The sequence below is a fragment of the Vanellus vanellus genome, assembly GCF_965231255.1.
Source record: "Vanellus vanellus genome assembly, chromosome: 5".
NCBI lineage: Eukaryota > Metazoa > Chordata > Aves > Charadriiformes > Charadriidae > Vanellus > Vanellus vanellus.
The window spans coordinates 32,744,991-32,751,115 of NC_138910.1; positions in this window are offsets into that span (position 1 = coordinate 32,744,991).

Consider the following 6,125-nt stretch of genomic DNA (forward strand, 5'->3'; position numbering starts at 1 on the left):
CAGAAACAAAGTAGGAGGTAGAGACAAAGAGCAAAAAGAATGGTGGAAATTGGGGTGGGGTGAGGAGTCACAGCTCATCTAGAAGGGAGATGTGCCCAACCAACCCAAGACGGGGAATGGTGTGGGAAAAGGACCTGTAAGATGGAAACATCATATCAGAGAAATACACACACCCGTTTGAATAAATGGAAAAGCTCCCAGAAACGAGTCATTTCCTTCTGCATTTTTCACATCACTGACCATCAGGTTTTTATTCAGTGGCACTCCTTAGGTGGCCACCATCATTTGCTTCTGAGCACTGTTAACTCTTTCAGAAGGCCTCCTCAAAGTCCTTGAGTACATAAGAGCTCTTGGCTTTCTGATTGTTCTAGTTAAGGCTCAAGGTGTAGAGAATCCATTCACAAGCTCGTAAGACAAATCACTTTGTACACCTTCATAAATTACAGATTTTTTTAATACAGTTGTAGTCTATGCAACAGAGACAGAAGTCAATCTTTTAGTAACATCCTAAGAGACATTTTTATCAAACTGAGAGCAGGAAGTAAGTAATCTTTCATCGGGTACAGTCTGTCTCTCCCTGTCTGACAACAATATATCAATGTTCATATTTCCACAAAAGGATCTTAAGATGCTGGTAGGAAAGCTAGCATTATTATCTACAGATAAGTAATAGAAGCAAAAAAGGTAGCATGTCTTTTCCAAGGTCAGGGAATCAATCAGTGAAATCGCAGTCTGTTGCCAGGCCCTGTATTATTCATAAAGTCATCCTTGTCTTTTTGTGCCTGGAGAATTCTTTTCCTCCTTTCTCCTCCCAAATAATTTTTTCTCCCTATTTTTCTCTCTTCCTTTTTTCAGTTTATCATTTCTCACTTAACCTCTGACTTTCTCTGATGCTATAAAAGAGGACAAAAGGCAAGAGCCTACAGCAACCAGCAGAGTCAGACTCTTGTCCTTGACCAGCACTGCCTTTTAATTTGTGGGAGAGAACAGTAGGAGAGATCATTTCATGCTGCGTATATTGCTGACATGCAGAGTCAGGAAAAACAGACGCAACCCTCACTTCCTTTGAGAGTGACTTCCTCAGCCAGGATACTATTCCCTTAATGAAGCAGCCACACAGTGCTAGGGCAGCCCAGCAACTTTTGTTGTAATATTTAAATCCTGTATGCATGGCAACATTTTTTGGCAGCTCTGCTAGTAATCTTGTTAAATTTACAGATGTGTTGGATTTTCAGGTTTATCAGTTTTTAAATTATCAGAATAAAAAATAGCTCAATCTTTCTCATTTATTTGCAAAAGTCCTATTTTTGTCACAACTGCCTTGTTTTAAATGTAAACGTCCCTGATTTAGTTTTTTTAACTTGAAGAGGAGGTGTAATGTAGAAGATCCAACAATGAAGACTATGCAAAATACACCTTCACATCTCTGAATGTTTCTGTATTCTTTCAGCTGTTCTGACTTGAAATTCCCCAAATCAAGATATGAAGCACATGAAAGGCTTGGCCTATTCTACCTTTCACATCATTAAAATGTAGTGCTGTTCTAAGGATAAGCTTTGTTGCTGCCTGATAAATATTCATAAAAGGCAATGAATGCAATTCAGCAGAGTTCTGTAATCTCACAAAATAACTATTTCTAAAAAATCTCATTAGCTCTGCTAAAGTTGCCTTTACTTTTATACAGTTTTCTCAGCTAAAAAAAAAAGTCACTAATAAGAGCTAAGCATTATATTGTTATATTGTACAGACACAGAATTATTAGAAAGTCTCTTAGTTTTGGGGGGTTTTTTATTCTCTGTGGTAACAATAATGTTGCAGAAGCTGGTAGATGTTAAAGTAACAACAGAAAAGTAAGGAGCAGTGTAGGGTCCTGTAAGGAGTGCAGGTCTGTGCCCTGCCTACGCTCAGTTAGAGTTAAACGATGTAATTTATACGGAAAGTGCTGTTGGGTTAAGGTTGGATCAGTATAATTTGCATAAAGCAAACTTAGGCAAGATGGAAAGATTTGAATTCAACTAAAATATATTTAATTGTAGAAATTATTGGGCTCATCAAAAGGGCTTTAAACTAGATTCAAAGGGGGAAGGGGATGAAACCAGGCTCTTTAGGAGTAAGGCTGGGAGCAGCATGCCAATGTCTGTGGGACAGGATGCTAATGAGGTCCCTTTTAGTCTGCTGATTCAGTGAGGGTAGGGGATGGAGATTCATGCAGCAGCAGAGATGCGAGGGTCATCGATGGGTTAGATAGTTTGGCTGTGCCTGGGAATGGTCAGGCAGGAATTATGACTTCTCCCAGTAAAAAGGAGGTGGGATCAATAGCCTAACTGAAGTGCTTGTACACTAATTCATGTAGCATGGGCAACAAACAGGAGGGGCTGGAAGCCATTGTGCAGCAGGAAAACTCTGATGTAGTCGCCATCACAGAAATGTGGTGGGATGACTCACATGACTATAAGGCTCTTCAGGAAGGATAGGCAAGCAAGGAGAGGTGGTGGGGTGGCCCTGTATGTCAGACAGTGCTACGAATGCCTAGAACTGAATGATGGTGACAATAGGGTTGGGTGTCTATGGGTAAGACAGAAGAAGAATCAGAGGGAGGGCCAACAAGGCAGATATCATGGTGGAAGTCTGTTACAGACTGCCCAACGAGGATGAAGAGGCAGATGAAATATTCTATAAACAGCTGGGAGAAGCCTCAAGATCACAAGCCCTTGTCCTCATGGGGGACTTCAACTTACTAGATATCTGCTGGGAATACAATACAGCAGAGAGGGAACAGTCTAGGAAGTTCCTGGCGTGTGTTAAGGATAACTTCCTGACACAGCTGGTGAGGGAGCCAGCAAGGGAAGGTGCCCTGCCCAACCTGTTGTTTGTAAACAGAGAAGGACTTGTGGGGGATGTGACAGTTGGAGGCCGTCTTGGGCATAGTGATCATGAAATGACAGAGTTCTCGATTCTTGGAGAAGCAAGGAGGGGAGTCAGCAGAACTGCTACCTTGGACTTCTGGAGGGTGAACCTTGGTCTTTTCAGAAGCCTGGTTGACAAAGTTCCTGGGAGGCAGTGCTCAAGGGCAAAGGAGTCCAGGAGGGCTGGACATTTTTCAAGAAGGAAGGAGGAGCAGGCGCAGGAGCAGGCTGTCCCCATGTGCTGAAAAATGAGCCGTTGGGGAAAAAGACCGGCCTGGCTGAACAGAGAGCTATGGTTGCCGGTCAGGGAAAAAAGAAGGATTTATGGCCTTTGGAAGAAAGGGCAGGCCACTCATGAGAACTACAAAGATGTAGTGAGGCTATGTAGGGAGAATATTAGAAGGGCCAAAGCCCAGCTAGAACTTAATCTGGCTACTGCTGTTAAGGCCAAAAAAATAATTCTATAAATACATTAACAATAAAAGGAGGGCTAAGGATAATCTCTGTCCTTTAATAGATGGAGGTGGAAACATAGTGACAAAGGATGAGGAAAAGGCTGAGGTACTTAATGCCTTCTGTCCCTTAGTCTTTAACAATAAGGCCAGTTGTTCCCTGAGTACCCAGCCCCCTGTGCTAGTAGACAGGGGTGGGGAGCGGAATGAAGCCCCCATAATCCATGAGGAAATAGTGAGTGACCTGCTCCACCACCTAGACATATGCAAGTCTATGGGGCCGGATGGGATCCTCCTGAGGGTGCTGAGGGAGCTGGCAGAAGTGCTCGCCAAGCCACTTTCCATCATTTATCAGCAGTCCTGGCTAACCAGGGAGGTCCCAGTTGACTGGAGGTTAGCAAATGTGATGTCCATCCACAGGAAGGGCCGGAAGAAGGATCCAGGGAACTACAGGCCTGTCAGTCTGACGTAGGTACTGGGGAAGGTTATGGAACAGATCATCCTGAGTGTCATTACGTGGCACATGCAGGACAACCTGCTGATCAGGGCCAGTCAGCCTGGGTTCATGAAAGGCAGGTCCTGCTTGACAAACCTGATCTCCTTCTATGACAAGGTTGCCCACTTAGTGGATGAGGGAAAGGCTGTGGATGTTGTTTACCTGGACCTCAGTAAAGTCTTCAACATGGGTTCCCACAGCATTCTCCTGGAAAAACTGGCTGCTCATGGCTTAGACGGGTGTACTCTTTGCTGGGTAAAAAACTGGCTTGATGGCTGGGCCCAGAGAGTGGTGGTGGATGGAGTTAAATCTAGTTGGCGGCTGGTCACAAGCAGTGTTCCCCAAGGCTTGGTACTGGGGCCAATTCTCTTTGATATCTTTATCAATGACCTGGATGAGAGGATCGAGTGCACCCTCAGTCAGTTTGCTGGCAACACTACATTGGGCAGGAATGTTGATCTGCTTGAGGGTAGGATAGCTCTATGGAGAGATCTGGACAGGTTGGATCAATGGGCCGAGGCTAATGGTATGAAGTTCACCAAGGCCAAGTGCCGGGTCCTGCACTTGGGTCATAACAACCCCATGCAGTGTTACAGGCCTGGGGAAGAATGGCTGGAAAGCTGCCTGGCAGAAAAGGACCTGGGGGTATTAGTCAACAGCCAGCTGAATATGACCCAGCAGTGTGCCCAGGTGGCCAAGAAGGCCAATGGCGTCCTGGCCTGCATCAGGAATAGTGTGGTGAGCCGGACTAGGGAAGTGATCGTCCCCCTGTACTCGGCACTGGTAAGGCCCCACCTCAAGTGCTGTGTTTAGTTTTGGGCCCCTCACTACAAGAAGGACATTGAGGTGCTGGAGCGTGTCCAGAGAAGGGCAACGAAGCTGGTGAGGGGTCTGGAGGACAAGTCTTATGTGGAGTGGCTGAGGGAACTGGGGTTGTTTAGCCTGGAGAAAAGGGGGCCCAGGGGAGACCTTATCACTCTCTACAACTACCTGTGGTGGGAGTCGACCTCTTCTTGCTAGTAACAAGTGACAGGGCAAGAGGAAATGGCCTCAAGTTACAGCAGGGTAGGTTTAGATTGGATATTAGGAAAAATTTCTTCACAGAAAGGATTGTTAAGCACTGGAACAGGCCGCCCAGGGAAGTGGTCAAGTTGCCATCCCTGAAGGTATTTAAAAGATGGATAGACGTGGTGCTTAGGGACATGTTTGAGTGTGGTTTTGGCAGTGTTAGGTTAATGGTTAGACTTGATGATCTTAAAGGTCCCTTCCAACCTAGACAATTCTATGATTCTACAATTCTGTGATTATCAAGATAATCTTCCTTGAAGTTTTTATTTTAAAGCACCTCAAAAAAGAAACCAGGAGAATAGCCAGTAATAAATCAACCCTACAGTGATCTTCACATCATATCTTGGGGTTGAGCTGCTGTGACTTAGCTTGTGAGTTTGATCACTTTGAAAAGCAGCTTCCCACTGGGGTGATTCTCCCGGCACACATCTATCTGCATTCCAGCTCTTGCCGTCATCAAATCAAGCATTTTTGTCAGGCTGTAACTACATTGATTATGAGTTTGACATTTGAATCACTCTTTTCTCCAGACCTGTTCAGCAGCAGAGCTATTTTCAGGGCAATCTGCATTTGCAAAAAGGATGAAATTGTGGAACTGGGAAACAGTTTGCAGCACTGTTTGTTAAATGACCACAGAAGTACACCCACACAAGTGTTACTATTGGCGTTTCTCCTCCACTTCAGTAAGGGCTGAAAAAAAGAGTTGGGATATTTTGAGAAGTGGTCATGAAGGCGAGGGATATTTTCTAGTCCTCTCCGCTAGTCAACCCCAAATTGCAAGGTTATCCCACACCTGGTGTTGCCCAGCTGTTTTCAGGGCAGCCTGCCCACTTGAGTGAGAGAGTCTTTTTGGGAACCTTGGGAAGTCTCTCTGAGTTGAAAGGAATTTCACTTCTTCATACTGACAGCCATAAAGCCTAAGCTATGTTTTTGCCTCCATCAAGTATGGCCTGGTGAGCCATAACCAGGGAACAGCCTCACTGCGCATTTTTGTGTTTCCCCTGTTGAACCAGAGAACAAGTGAAACGCATGACCCTATTTTCCTCCCTGTTTCACTTCCTGGTTGAGAGGATAAAAACATGGCTGGAGGTGGTGGGGGTGGACCTAGAGGGAGGTTTTCTTTTCAGTTCTGGGGCCTCACCTGTCAGTGCCGGCAACCCCTTTCTCTTCCAACCTTCCGGCTGCCATTCCCGTGCGAGGGCT